Consider the following 14,824-nt stretch of genomic DNA (forward strand, 5'->3'; position numbering starts at 1 on the left):
TGATTCCAGTCAACATATCTTTCCATAAAATATAAAGAAAATGATGACCAAAATAAAAAGTCATGGGGAAAAAAAAAAAAAAGGTGTCATGAGAACATTGTCTGGCACTCATACTCTGGAAAGGGGGAAGAAACAATTGGCTGGCATGACGACTTTGTCCCCATGGAACACTGCACTGTACAAGCATTCTTCCACCAGGCCACCGTGTGAGCCTGGGCAGTTGTCCCCATCTCAGGGTCTCCAGAACCCGGGAGAAGTCCATCCACCCTAGTCCGGGAGACAGCACAGGCTCTAGAAGACGAGGTGAATGCTCTGTCCCCTGCGAGCCATCAGGTATAGAGCAACCTTCCTCTCTCCAAGGGATAGTTTCTTCCAATGAAAAAATGAGGCACTGCACAGGTTGTGTCTGAGACATGACTCCTTGCATTCAAGCCTCAGCTGGAAGGCCCTAAGGAAACAACTGCAACTTTGTTTCAATGACCTGAGTCCATTCATTAAACAAAAGATGTTTATTTTTTATTTATTTATTTATTTATTTTTTTGGAGACAGAGTCTTGCTCTGTCACCCAGGCTGGAGTGAAGTGGCGTGATCTCGGCTCACTGCAAGCTCCGCCTCCCGGGTTCATGCCATTCTCCTGCCTCAGCCTCCCGAGTAGCTGGGACTACAGGCGCCCGCCACCACGCCCGGCTAAACTTTTGTATTTTCAGTAGAGACGGAGTTTCACCATGTTAGCCAGGATGGTCTCAATCTCCTGACCTTATGATCCGCCTGCCTCGGCCTCCCGAAGTGCTGGGATTACAGGCATGAGCCACCACGCCTGGCCAAAGGATGTTTAATTTTAGATGAGTTTCTTTCTGCCATCTCAGGATCTACCAGAAAAGAGATTTTCATTTGCAAATCTCATTTCCTTTCTAAGGATTATCCATGCAAACTGCATTTCATACTTTCAAAATGCCCTTTGCTTATTAAAAAGCACTGTGAGAACACAGACATGCTTAAGAAATTTCATGATACTCGGAGAACAAAAAAAATTCTACTTCTGATAATTCTCATCTTTACCAGACTTGCTTAGTACAATTAAATTATCCACCCTAAAATAAATTTTCTTCTAGATACCATATCCTTATTTTGTTAATCCTCCATCTTAAATGTATTGATGTCCTTAATCTTGTGTTTATAACATCTGGGTTAAAATCACAGACTCACAGAACCAATCCGACTCCCCTACTTAGAGAGAAAGAACAGAGGTCTTCCATCTAGAATCATTTTATGAACAATAGGGGAACTTTAACTTCTGGGGAAACCCTAGATTCCTGCTTTGGAATCCTTTAGGAGTGGGAACAGGAGAAAACCACCTTTAAAATAAAACCTGTGAACCCTAGTTATATAGCACCTTTGAATTGCAAAGAATCTGAAAAGTTGTTTGCCACGATTTTAAAATTAATTCCACACCAAAGCATGCATGTTTTTCATTTAAGAGACTTCAGAAATTGACTCTGAAGGACTGTCAGCAGCGAAACTTGCTTGCTTTTGTTTCTCGCCCCAGTACTGCTATTAGGAGTGCAGCGTCTGGCCACTGGTGACCTGGACACAAACCCAGCTGCCCCTCTGAGAAGCTACGTCTGGACCACTGCATCTCCCCGGGAATCTCATTGATACCACAGGCTTATTACCATGAAGGGGCAGGGGAGGAAGAAGAGAGAATACACCTAAGTCCTCCTTAGCAGGCCTGATACGGTCTTAACAGTCCCTCTCATGATTATTAGCTATTAATTCCTTATTTGTCCTAGTTAGTACTTGCATGATTTTCACTTTTATGAGCATATTCCCCTCCATTTCTTAAACTATTTTCCGATATCATTCTTAATTTTAAAACTAGATTATCTGTAAATAGACCTATATTTCTCCAATAGTTATTGGTAAATTTGTTACCTTTGCAGACATGAGGATTTTCATCTCAGCTTTCCAATGAGAAGTGATTGTCTGGGAATCATAGTTACAAGTTTCCCTTAAAGTAACTGGAAATCTTAAAGGGGGGCTTCATGACAAAATATCACGTGAGGAAAAATATCTTAAGGACTAGTTAGCAGTGAGATTTTTCAATAAAATCATAAGCTAGAGATATCAAGACTAAAATTCAAATACTAACAGAAGAAAATGTTCCTAACTCTCACAGGTCTGATCCAGCTGTTTTAAAAGACCTGGGCAGAGGGTTTGGAAAATGGCATCTAAGGAGGAGGAAAATTTAGCACCTACCCCTGGCCCTGGCCCCCCACCCCACCTTCAACTGGAGCCTCAGAGAGGCTCTTTTGAGCAATTATAGAGTAAAATTACATCAGAATATACATTAATGAGAATATTTTCAATAATGCAAACGCTGCTAATTATATCTTTTCTTTTTAACACGAGGTAGAACATTTTACAGCAACCCTGAGACCAGCCGTGTGCACAGAAGGGAGCCTCGTATTCCACACACACTTGTAAAGGCCATGACAGCAGGCTGCATGATATGAGGTGTGAGAAATGAAAACTTTATGTGCATACAAATTTAGATTTTTAAAATATTTTCACTAGGGGCATAAATAAAGAGAAATTAGACCACTGGGATTTCAGGAAACGAGAATACAGACTGTGATTTTTGTTTTAAATTTTAGTACTCAGAGTACCCAAAACCTAAGAAGTAAATAATTCAGCAAGTTACCAAAAGTAACACTTCAGTTTTAACTTTCTACTTTCTATATCATTTGAGCTATTTTGTTCAAGGAAGGAGAGAAAATTGCACACATTTAAGTAAAAGAAAGGAGACAAGGAAGGAAAATGAATGGACATGGGCACCACCACAGACGGCCCTTTATCAGGCTGCCGAGACACATCCATGTGACAAGGGCTACCAAAAACGCTACATAAATACAATTTCCATCAATTTACACTGAGTTTTATTATACCATAGCACTTAAAAAAACTGTCCATGGTTATTTGCCCCTATTATAAAAATAATGACACTTTACCACAAGGTTGGATTATAGCATGAACATCCACATACCCACCACCTAGACAAGTCACACACTGGGAGTTAATATGTGCAAAACATATATCTGACAAAGGACTGGTATCTGAGATATACAAAGAATTCTATGACTCGGCCGGGCACGGTGGCTCAAGCCTGTAATCCCAGCACTTTGGGAGGCCGAGGCGGGCGGATCACAAGGTCAGGAGATCGAGACCACGGTGAAACCCCGTCTCTAATAAAAATACAAAAAATTAGCCGGGCGCGGTTGTGGGCGCCTGTAGTCCCAGCTACTCGGGAGGCTGAGGCAGGAGAATGGCGTGAACCCGGGAGGCGGAGCTTGCAGTGAGCCGAGATCGCGCCACTGCACTCCAGCCTGGGCGACAGAGCGAGACTCCGTCTCAAAAAAAAAAAAAAAAAAAAAAAAAAAAAAAAAAAAAAAAGAATTCTATGACTCAATAATAAAATGACAAATACCCCAACTTCAAAATGGGCAAAAGATTTGAACAATATTTCACAAATTAAGAATGCCAGCAATGTAGTAGGTTCAGTAAGTGTAATCATCCTTAACAATATCTGTTTTCACGAAAATGCAGATTAAAGGCACAGTGGGATACCACTGCACACCCACCAGATCAGCTGAAAGTAAAAGACTGACCACACCAAATATTGGTGAAGATGTAGAGGACCACCTACCATTAACATTCTATTCTACTTGCTTTAGAACATTATCAACCTATGCATCCAGCCATTAGTTCATCTTCTTGCTTTATGCCTTTCAATGTAAATTGCAGATATCCCCTTTAATACTTCAGCCTGCATACCATTAACTAGAGTTCGATATTTTAGTTTTTATGTGAATTTGGCCTACATCGATATGCTAAGATCTTCTGGGTTTTGACAAATGTGTATACCACCGCTACTCCCAGAAACAAGCATTCTTCTAATTTTCTCCCACCATAGATTAGATGTGTCTGTTCTTCAGTTTCAGAAAAGGGAATAGCACAGCACAGTATGTACTCTTTCATGGGATGTTTCTTTCACTCTGCATAATGTTTTTGAGATTCACGCAAGTTCATTCCTTTTTATTGCTAAGTAGTATACCTTTGTATAAATATGCTACGGTTTATCCATTCATCTGTTGATGGACATTTAGGTTGCTTCCGGGTTTGGGCAATTACAAATAAAGGTGCTATGAACAGGATGTACAGGTCTGCAGAGATACGTATTTTTGTTTATCTTGGGTAAATATCTGGGGGTGGGGTTACAGAGTCATAGGTAGGCACATGTGTGCTTTTATTTAAAAGTTGCTACACATTTTTTTTGAAAAATGGTCGTATCATTTTATATTCCCACCAACGATGTTCAGAAATTGCAGTTGCTCTGCATCTTCACCAATATTTGGTGTGTCAGTCTTTCTATTTTCAGCTGATCTGGGGGGCGGGTATGCAGTGGCATCTCACTGTGCTTTTAATCTGCATTTTCCTGAAAACAGACACTGTTAAGGATTATTACACTTATTACTTTTTTTTTTTTTTTCTTTGGAGACAGAGTCTTGCTCTGTCACCAGGCTGGAGTACAGTGGCACTATCTCGGCTCACTGCAACCTCCACCTCCCGGGTTCAAGTGATTCTCCTGCCTCAGCCTCCCCAGTAGCTGGGACTACAGGCGTGCGCCACCACACCCAGCTAATTTTTGTATTTTTAGTAGAGATGGAGCTTCACCATGTTGGCCAGGATGGTCTCGATCTCTTGACCTCGTGATCCACCTGCCGAGGCCTCTGAAAGTACTGGGATTACAGGCGTGAGCCACTGCGCCCAGCTACTGCTGGCATTCTTTTTTTTTTTTTTTTTTTTTTGAGACGGAGTCTCGCTCTGTCCCCCTGGCTGGAGTGCAGTGGCGCAATCTCAGCTCACTGCAAGCTCCACCTCTCGGGATCATGCCATTCTCCTGCCTCAGCCTCCTGAGTAGCTGGGACTACAGGCGCCCACCACCATGCCCAGCTAATTTTTTTGTATTTTTAGTAGAGACGGGTTTTCACCGTGTTAGCCAGGATGGTCTCGATCTCCTGACCTTGAGATCCGCCCGCCTCGGCCTCCCAAAGTGCTGGGATTACAAGCGTGAGCCACCGCACCCGGCCATATTTGTCATTTTATTACTGAGTTGTAGAAGTTCTTTGTATATCTCAGATACCAGTCCTTTGTCAGACACAAGTTTTGCAAGTATTAACTCCCGGTGTGTGACTTATCTATTCATTTCCTCATCAGTACCTCTTGATGAGCAGAATTTTTCTTTTTAGAGACAGGGTGTCATTCTGTCATCCAGGCTAGAGTGCAGTCGTGCAATCATACTCACTGCAGCCCTGACCTTTTGGGTTGAGGCCTCCTGGGCAACTGGGACCACAGGCACAGGCCACCACATCCAGCTAATTTTTAAAATATTTTGTAGAGATGGAGTTTCACTATGTTGCCCAGGCTGGTCTCAAACTCCTGGGATCAAGCTATCCTCCTGCCTTGACCTCCCAAAGTGCTGAGATTGCAGGCATGAACCACTGCACCTGGCTAGAATTTTTGAATGAAGTCTAACATCACTTTTTCTTTTATAGTTACTGCTTTCTGTAATCAGTTTAAGAAATTTCTTCCTAGTCACAAGTCATGAAGATATTGTTTTCCTTTAAAGCTTTATGATTTTCACTTCTGTATGAAGGTCTATGATCCATCTCAAATCAATTTTCGTGTATGAGGTGAAGTAGAGCACAAGATTCCCTTCTTTTCCTATATGGAGCACATATCAAGTTACTGTATCACCACTTATTGAAAAGACGTTTCTTTCCCCATCAGATTGCTTTAACACCTGTCTCAAAAATCAAAGGCCAATAAGGTGCAGATCTATTTCCAGGGTATTCTTCTCCATTGTTTTATTTTCTTCTTAATGCCAGTATCATATAGCTTTGATTGTTGTCATTTTATAGTAAGTCTTAAAGTTAAGTAGTATGACTTCTCCACCAACTTTGTTCTTGTTCTAAATTACTTTCTCTATTATAGAACTCTTGCATTTCTAGGTACATGTTAGAATTAGTGATGGCGTGGTGGCCCATCTGGAGCAGCCACTGTGGGGACACCAGCTGCAATGGGGGAGATGCAGCCAGGGCTGCTGCACTCCATGGAGCTGGCAGGGGCCAGGAATAGGCAGGAGCCCCGCCCCCTATCAAGTCGGCTGGGCAGGAGCCCCATGCTCCCAGGCGCAGCTGCGGCCACCCAGCCACGGCTCTGGATGCAGGCATCCCGGCACTTTCGGGGATCCAGGAAGCATCCCTGGTCCCTGCAGGCTTGGAAGTGCCTACTCCCACTCCCTGGCCTCTCTCCGCTCCCAGCATCCACTTCAGTGCAAAGTTGTAGCCAAGCCCGGGTGCCGTCATGACCCAGCCAGGTGTGCACACACATGGAGTAGCGCTGAGATGCCAGCACTCCCCTCCCCCACTGATGCCTCAGCCCTCTCTGGCCTTTGGGCACCAATGAATGCAGGAGGGAAGCCAGGGGACTGAGCGTGACTTGGCACAGGCCTGTGGGTGCCCCTCAGCACGGACAGCCTGGGCACCGTGGACAGCATGTTGATGGCAGTGGGAGGCAGGCAGGCTCCTAAGCAGGAAGAAGCAGGTTCCTGGTGAAACCACAGCTTCAAGCCTGAAGCCTGGGCTCCAGGCTGCCAGTTCCAGGTGAAGTCCACAGTCTGGAGTGAGAATTTCATTGACAACTGTTTGGCCAATCAGATGGTCCTTTTTGCAGGACAAGCCAGGGACACCCATGGACCAGTCAGCACACACTTCCTCCATTGTGACAACATAAAAACTCCAGACTCAGCCAGACTCACACTCTCCTCTGGAAGAACCCACTGAGAGCTGGACACATGTCAGGACAACCTGCCTGCAGAAAGGAGCTACCCACTACGGGTCTCCTCTTTGCTGAGAGCCGGAGAGACGTTGGGATAACCCGTCTGCGGAAAGGAGCTCCCCACTACAGGTCTCCTTTCCACTAAGAGCTGGACACTCGTCGGGATGACCTGCCTGCAGAAAGGAGTTACCCACTTCAGGTCTCCTGAGAGCTGTTCTGCCACTCAGTGAAACTCCTCTCTGCCTTGCTCACCCTCCAGTGGTCCACATACCTCCTTCCTCCTGGATGCAGGACAAGAACTTAAGACCTGCCAAATGGTGGAACTGAGAGAGCTGTAACACAAACAGGGCGCAATGTCCCCCTGCTCACCATGTTGCAGGTGATGAGGAGAGAAGAGATGCAGCCCTTCAGGGAGCCAGACCTAGGGGCTTCCCAAGCCAGGGCTATAACACCCTCTTTGGGGCGCTGCAGTTCCTGGTGTCTCCAAGTTTCTGGATGCCACCACATTCCCCTCGTCTAAGTGTGGGTGCCTGCAGCAGAAGCCACTCATGGTACATCTGATCCAGACTCAGCCTTGCACGGAGGCAGCACCTGTGCCAGGGCCCGGAGCTGCCTGCCCCATGGGGTCTGGCTGTGCACAGTGGCCAGACCCCAGGCTTGCTTGTTCACAACCCCTCGCCAGTCTACGCCTGCCTCGCCATTGGCAGGCGTGGGATCCAGGCTGATAGCGCGAGCCAAGAGCAGCCTGCCAGGGAAGAATGAGTCCAGCAGGCCCGAGCAAAACTCAGGCAAAGGTACCACCAGCTACAGAGGTTTCCGGCTGGAAAAGCCACACTCTAAGGATCCTATGACATTTTCATATACATTTCTACAAAAAAACCTGCCGTGATTTTGATTGAGCTTGTACCAAATTCGTACATCAACTTACAGCAAACTGGCACCTCACCAATACCAACTCTTCCAAACCGTGACCATGGTTTCTCTACGCAGGTCCTACGCAGCTTCAAAACCGTTTGTACTTTCCCTTGTGATTTCTTGCTTGACCAATGGACAATTTAGATGTGTTTTGTTTACTTTCTAAATATTTGAGGGTTTCCTAGATACATTTTTGTTATTGATTTCTAATTTAATTCCATTACGGACAGGAAATATACTCTGTGATTTCAATCACTTTAGGCTTTTGGAGACTTGTGTTATGACCCAGCACATAGTCTTACCTTGCTGAACATACCAAGTACACTTGAATGAAGGTGCGTTTGGCGAGCTGTAGTGTTCTGGAAGTACTGGGGATCAGGTAGGTGAAAGTGGCTGACAGTGTTATTCAGATCATCTGTTGTTCATGATTTTTGGTTAGCTATTCCATCATGGGCTAAGAGAACATTGCTGAAATCTCCAACTATGACCATGGACTTGCCTATTTATTTTATTCTGTCCATTTTTGCATCATATATTTTAAAGATCTGTTACTAGGTAAATACACATCCATGAGTTGTTATCTGTTCTCTATGAATTACCCCTATTGTCACCTGAAATATCCCTCCTCACCTTTTGTACTTCTTTGTCTTAAAGTCCATTTTGTCTACCGTTTAAAAAGTCACTCCAAACTCCTCAGGCTGTTAATGTGGTATATCATTTCCTATCCTTTTACTTCTAACCTGTGGCTTTATAATTGAAGTGTGTCTTGAAGAGAACATATACTTAGGTCTTGCTTTTTAAAAAATCCATTCTGACATTTTCTGCCTTTTAATTACAGGGCTTAGTCTATTATCATTTAATGTAAATATTGATAAGTTTGAATTGACTTAAACCGTTTGGTTAATTTTTGGGTTTTTTTCCCTCTCTTTTGTGTGTGTGTGTTTCTAGTCCTCTTTTCGTGACTTCTTTTGGATTTTTTTAGAATGGCATTTTATCTACTGGCTTTTGAACTGTATCTTTTGCCTTATGTGTTTAGTGGTTACCCTAGGGATTACAAAGTACATCCTTACCTTTTACATCTACTTAGCATTAATACGTACCATGTCAGATCAAATGCAGAAATGCTACAATCTTATAGGTCCATTTACCACTCCTTCGTTGTTCCTTTATGCTAGAGTTGTCATATGTGTTCTATCAATAAATGTAAGACTATGTAAGATGATGCTACACTTTTGCTTTAGGTAGATATATGTGTGTTGGGGGAGTATTTTAAATTTATCCAGATATTTTTCCAGTTAGCATTCCTTCCTAAAGACTCAAGTTCCCCTCTAGTGTTTTTCCTTTCTCCTTTTGAAACTTCCTTTGGCATTTCCTTCCAGCAGACCTGCATGATGACACATTATCTTAGTGTTCTTTTACCTGAACGTCTATTTTGCCATCATTATTGAAACATTTTGTTGGATATAGAATTCTGGGTTGACAAGTTTATTTTCCTTGAGTCCTCTAAAAATATTGTTCCACTCTCTTCTGGGCTCAATAATTTCTGAGAAAAAGTCCACAAATATCCAAATCACTCTTCCTCACTGCATGAAATGCTGTTTTCCTCAGATTACTTTCAGTCCTTTTTTTTTTTTTTAATCTTTGGTCTGCAGCAGTTTGACTATGATATGCCTAGGTATATTTTCGTCATATTCATCTGGCTTGGAGTTTGCTGAACTTCTTGAGCCTGTAAATTTATGTCTTTTGCCAAACTGAGGGAATATTTGGCCATCATTTTTTCAAAATTTTTTTTCCATCTCTCCTACACATATATTAAACACTCTGATATTATCCCATAGGTCCCTGAGGTTCTGTTTATTTTTTAAATCTTTTTCTCTCTTCCTCAGATTAGATAATTACTACTGTTTTATTTTCAAGTTCATAGAACCTGAGAGCATAAGGATGATAAAATTACATTCACTATGGCTAACCATTGAAGGGTCATTCTGAACTAGACAGAAGCTAGAAGAAACATGCAATTCTAATTTTCAAAGGAAATTGTACTAACCAGAGATATTCCATCCCAAGTGAAATTCAAGTAAATAAATGAAACTACTACTAATGAGCACCTGTTAAAGGTCAGAAATTGTACTGGCACTTTCACACTTACCATGTATTTAATTTAGATCACAGCTCATTTAATAAAGGTATTACTGTCCACAATTTACAGATTATAGTACAGAGGAACAAAAAAGTAACTTGTCCCACTAATTAGCTCAAGAGTGAGACTTTAACTTAGGACTCCCATTATAGCTCTTTCCACCACTCATCTCATTAAAAAAATTAAAAATTTAGAGAATCATCAAGAGTTAGACATATTAGCTAACCTGATTTTCTTTTGTAATAAGATTAGTGTACAAGTAGATATTGGAAGTATGGGGAACATAGTACATTATGATTTCAGCAAAGCATCTGTCAGAAGTAAGAGTATTATGAACTAAGAATTAAGGCTCTTAAGACAGACGAAACTCTTAAATGCTGCTTCTACCACTTACTCTTTATGTCACTCTGTCCAAGCATTTAAACTCTAAGCTATAGCTCCCCCCCATCTCTTTAAAGGGGAACCATGATGATAACTATCTCATCAGGTTTTAGTAAAGACCAAACAGTAAAAACCTACAGAATGCATTTAGCATAGTACCTGTCACATAGTAAGTGGTGAATCAATGTTAAATATTATTATTAAGGCATGATATCTCTTGGGACAAAAAATAATTTGAAACAATTCCATAATAATGAAATATTATGAAATATTGAAAACAATAGTTATTAACCCCATCCTATTCAACTTCTATCAATGTCTGCTTTGTTTTATAATTCACCAAGTATCTTCCAGAAAAGAAAGATTGTAATGGGGTCACTACAGAATTATACACAACTGCTGGCTCAAAAAGAAATATGCTTATTATTTATAATAGGGAATCACCAGCAATGAGAAGAATGCATTCATAGAAGATTGCTTAAATAAATTATGATCAGACTAATTTTGCACATGTAGTGTAGGAGGAAATAAAAGACTAGAAGGAGATACACCAAAAGATTAACATGATTCATCTCTTCAACTAATTAACAAGCATCTTAACTATCATTTGGGAAAAGATTACATTTTTTTCAACAGTATTTGGATTCAGATTTCCATTTTGGAATGGGGTGGGTTTATAAGGAGCCATTCTGGGAGACAGAGCTATCTCCAAGGTGACTAGAAGGGGCTGCCTCAAGTTATAAGAGCTCAACAGACCTGACACAGTGGCTCACACCTATAGTCCCAGAATTTTGGGAGGCCAGGAATTCAAAACCAGCCTTGGGCAAAAAAGTGAGACCTTGTCTCTACAAAAGTTATGAAAATTAGCCAAGCATGGTGGCACACGCCTGTAGTCCCAGCTACTCAAGAGGCTGAGGTGGGAGGATCGCCTGAGCCCAGGAGTTCAAGGTTGCAGTGAGCCAAGATTGCACCACTGCACTCCAGCCTGGATGACAGAGCAAGACCCCATCTTTTAAAGGAAAAAAAAAAAAAAAAGAGCTCAATAAATATTTGACTGAACAAATGGTAAGAAATTGCCCAGTATCTGGTGCTCAGACACATCCACAACACTGCAGAGGGCATTCAAGCCCTCTGGCCCCTGAGGTGCCTGCCAGAGTTTGGACAGACATTTGTTTGTCTGATTTAAGGTTTAGTAAAAGTCAAATCCCTCATTCGATTCCAATGATGACAACATTGTGCTGGAAACATGTGGTGCACTTCATGACAGTTTTCCAGGTATCAACAGCAAAAATAGAAACTGCCTGTAATCTTACAATGGTGCCTGAACAAAGGCTCCAAGAAGGCCTCTTAGCAGTTACGAAACATGCTCATATTTTGCAACAGAAAGAAGGGAAGGGGAGGCAGGAGAAGGAAGAAAAGAGAACAAGATCTGAAACAAAGCTAGAGATGGCATTTTAATTGAGCTGGAAAAAAAAAAATTCTAAAAGTAGCTCCACATCAGAGATTCACAGTCCAGGTTTGCAACATCTAAGTTTCTTGTATTACCTCAATGGGCATCACACAATGCAAAAAAAATCAGATTACACTTCATCTTGTTTCCATTTATAAAAGAGAAGATGCCATAGGTTGTTTCCAGAAGTAGAAAGGGTATTGAAAATGAGTAGAAAGGATGAAAATAAAAACCAGGAAAGCAGGGAGATTGCCATGACTTGCAGAATCCACCTTGAACGCCCCACCAGGATTCCAAGCATGTAAGACCCCACACTCCGAGTCCACGGCAGGTTCTATACTATGTTAGCAAAGCCAAATGAGCTTTAACAAAACATCGAAATCCAAAACGTCAGCCAAGACCTCACCCAAGACCACTCCACCTCTGCCCAATCTCCCTTCCCCTCCCAGAGCATTCCGAAGGGCATGGGAGCCGAGGGGCATTTTCCGCCACAGCCGAGCTCTTCACGCCACTGTAGCATCCCCTCCTGCGTTCTGGGTGTTTGGGACGGAAGCGGCGCCAGCAGAGAGTTGTTCTGTTTTGTTTTGTTTTTTGAGATAGAGTCTCACCATCACCCAGGCTGGAGCACAGTGGCATGATCTTGGCTCACTGCAACCTCCACCTCCCAGATTCAAGCAATCTCCTGCCTTGGCCCCTCAAGCAGCTGGGACTACAAGCGTGCACCACCACACCCGGCTGATTTTTGTATTTTTAGTAGACATGGGGTTTCACCATGTTGGCCAGGCTGGTCTCAAACTCCTGACCTCAAGTGATCTGCCCGCCTTGGCCTCCCAAAGTGCTGGGATTACAGACGTGAGCCACCACGCCCAGCCCAGCAGAGCTTTTCTTCTCAGATACCACTCATCTCTAATTGGAGACATCTGAACACTCACCTGGACCATCACCCCCACTCCCACCCCAGGAGCCACTTCGTCTAACAGGGGCATGGAACTCACTCCACTTTCCCTGGGTTCCAGAAGGAAATTCCAGTGACTCAGCCACCACTACTGTTAGCGTGGGAAGCTGGGAAGTGCGGAATGAAGCTGAGTTATGAATCATGCGCACACAGACAGCTGTCAGGGGATGCATGCCAACCAGAGGGGCCGCGCGTATTCCGTGTTGATGGGACAGCACCTGCAGGAGGCAGAGAGAACTTGTAATAGATCATATGAAAGAACAGGGCAGGGCATAAAAAGAAGTAATCCAGATGATCAGCCAGACAGACATGAAAAGAAAAGAACTGTCCTCAGGCCAGCTGGGCCTCAGTGTCCGAGTTGGAAGGACACTTCCAACTTCAGTGGTCTTGACATCCATCCCCTGAGGAACCTGGCCTCTGAGAAGTCTCCCAGGGCCCATGTGGACAGGGGGGCTCTGCACTATTTCACTTGAAAGGGGGCTTTATGGACATGGTGGCACGTGCCTTAATCTCAGCTACTAGGGGAGGCTGAGGCAGGAGGATCACTTGAACCTGGGAGGTGGAGGTTGCAGTGAACCAAGATTCTGCCACTGCACTCCAGCTTGGGCAAGAGTGAGACTCTGCAGAAAGCAAGCAAGCAAGCACGCAAGCAAGCAAGAGAAAGGAAGGAAGGAAAGAAAGAAGGAAGGAAGGAAGGAAGGAAGGAAGGAAGGAAGGAAGGAAGGAAGGAAGGAAGGAAGGAAGGAAGGAAGGAGGGAGGGAGGGAGGGAGGGAGGGAGGGAGGGAGGGAGGGAGGGAGGGAGGGAGGGAAAAGGAAAGGAAAGGAAGAGAGAGAAAGAGAGAGAGAGAGAAAGAAAGAGAGAGAAAGAGAAAGAGAGAAAGAGAGAGAGAGATGAAAGAGAAAGAAAGAAAGAAAGAAAGAAAGAAAGAAAGAAAGAAAGAAAGAAAGAAAGAAAGAAAGAAAGAAAGAAAGAAAGAAAGAAAGAAAGAAAGAAAGAAAGAAAGAAAGAAAGAAAGAAAGAAAGAAAGAGAGAGAGGGCTTTATAGCTTTAAAAAAAAAATCAGCCAGGCATGATGGCTCACGCCTGTAATCCCAGCACTTTGGGAGCCTGAGGCGGGCAGATTACGAGGTCAGGAGTTCGAGACAAGCCTGGCCAGCATAGTGAAACCCCATCTCTACTAAAAATACAAAAATTAGCCGGGTGTGATGGCGTGCACCTGCAGTCCCAGCTATTCGGGGGATTAAGGCAGGAGAATCACTTGAACCCTGGAGGTGGAGGCTGCAGTGAGCTGAGATCGCACCACTGCACTCCAGCCTGGGCAACAGAGCAAGACTCCGTCTTGGAAAAAAAAAAAAAATTAAGCCACAGATCTAGTACAACCCTCCAATCTCACAGATGAGAAACAGACCCTGAGAGGCTGGGTGATTCACTAACATCACACAAACTGCTGTGTCAAAACAGCACGCAAGAAAGTTACAGTCTGAGATTTTGTTTGTTTTTTGTTTTTGTTTTTGAGACAGAGTCTCACTCTGTAGCCCAGGCTGGAGTGCAGTGCCTCAATCTCAGCTCACTGCAACCTCTACCTCCTGGGTTCAAGCAATTCTCCTGCCTCAGTCTCCTGAGTAACTGGGACTACAGGTGACACCACGCCTAGTTAATTTTTTTTTTTTTTTTTTTTTTTTTTGTATTTTTAGTAGAGACGGGGTTTCACCATGTTAGCCAGGATGGCCTTGATCTCCTGACATCATGATCCATCTGCCTCGGCCTCCCAAAGTGCTGGGATTACAGGCGCGAGCCACCACACCCGGCCAGGTCATTCTAATTTTTTAATCAAGGTATAATTTATATACTGTAAAATACCCACCCCAAACAGTTTCATCTTTATATTGTGGTCCCACCCCTCTGCCCGGCCCAGTTTGAGGTTTTTGTATTTCATTTTCAGGTAAATTGTGTATGCATATATTATTCAATTTTAAACTGAAAACTGTATTAGCATCAAGGTGACCTCTGGAACCAAAGGGCAAAGAAAGAGGCAGGTACAGACTTCCCCATCATTCCTCCTTCTTCTCGTCTCCTTGCCCTT

At 43.3% G+C, this 14,824-nt stretch overlaps 1 protein-coding gene and 1 long non-coding RNA gene across 13 annotated transcripts in view; one reads left to right on the forward strand and one right to left on the reverse strand.

The window, feature by feature from the left end:
- The window catches only part of LOC105472658 (holocarboxylase synthetase), a 246,350-nt gene that overhangs the window by 124,420 nt on the left and 107,106 nt on the right, over positions 1-14,824 (reverse strand). The window lies entirely within an intron of this gene.
- On the forward strand, positions 258-14,759 carry LOC139363003 (uncharacterized). The gene is made up of 3 exons (XR_011622817.1): positions 258-333; positions 2,415-2,515; positions 14,684-14,759. It is a non-coding gene; the product is annotated as an uncharacterized lncRNA (long non-coding RNA).

Source organism: Macaca nemestrina, chromosome 4 (assembly GCF_043159975.1).
Source record: "Macaca nemestrina isolate mMacNem1 chromosome 4, mMacNem.hap1, whole genome shotgun sequence".
NCBI classification, from domain to species: Eukaryota; Metazoa; Chordata; class Mammalia; order Primates; family Cercopithecidae; genus Macaca; species Macaca nemestrina.